Below are 301 nucleotides of genomic sequence, written 5' to 3'. Positions count from 1 at the left end.
CCACCCGGCCTCCCTCCCTCCCTCCGCCCGCCCGGCGCTCGCAGAGCCGACACCAGGGGGGCTCTCGATGTAGCACCATGACAGGCATCGCCGCCGCCTCCTTCTTCTCCAATACCTGCCGATTCGGGGGCTGCGGACTGCACTTCCCCACCCTGGCAGACCTCATCGAGCACATCGAGGACAACCACATCGGTAAATGGCCCGGGGGTGGGCGGGGGTGCCGGGCGCGCGGAAACTCTGCGCGGGCGAGGAGCCCCAGAATGGCCAGGGGTGGCCGGGAGGGAGGGAGGCGGCGGCGGAG

The 301-nt window shown here is 71.4% G+C and overlaps 1 long non-coding RNA gene across 1 annotated transcript in view; it reads right to left on the bottom strand.

The window, feature by feature from the left end:
• Nucleotides 1-251, bottom strand: part of LOC110596775 — a 15,280-nt gene extending 15,029 nt beyond the window's left edge. The window contains exon 1 of the long non-coding RNA XR_002482709.1: nucleotides 116-251. This is a non-coding gene — a long non-coding RNA (uncharacterized LOC110596775). The remainder of the gene's footprint in view (nucleotides 1-115) is intronic.
• Between the last annotated feature and the right edge of the window lie 50 nt (nucleotides 252-301).

Source organism: Carlito syrichta, unplaced genomic scaffold, assembly GCF_000164805.1.
Source record: "Carlito syrichta isolate Samal-C Ts95f unplaced genomic scaffold, Tarsius_syrichta-2.0.1 Scaffold314063, whole genome shotgun sequence".
Taxonomy (NCBI): Eukaryota; Metazoa; Chordata; class Mammalia; order Primates; family Tarsiidae; genus Carlito; species Carlito syrichta.
This window is presented reverse-complemented; position numbering and strand designations above follow the sequence as displayed.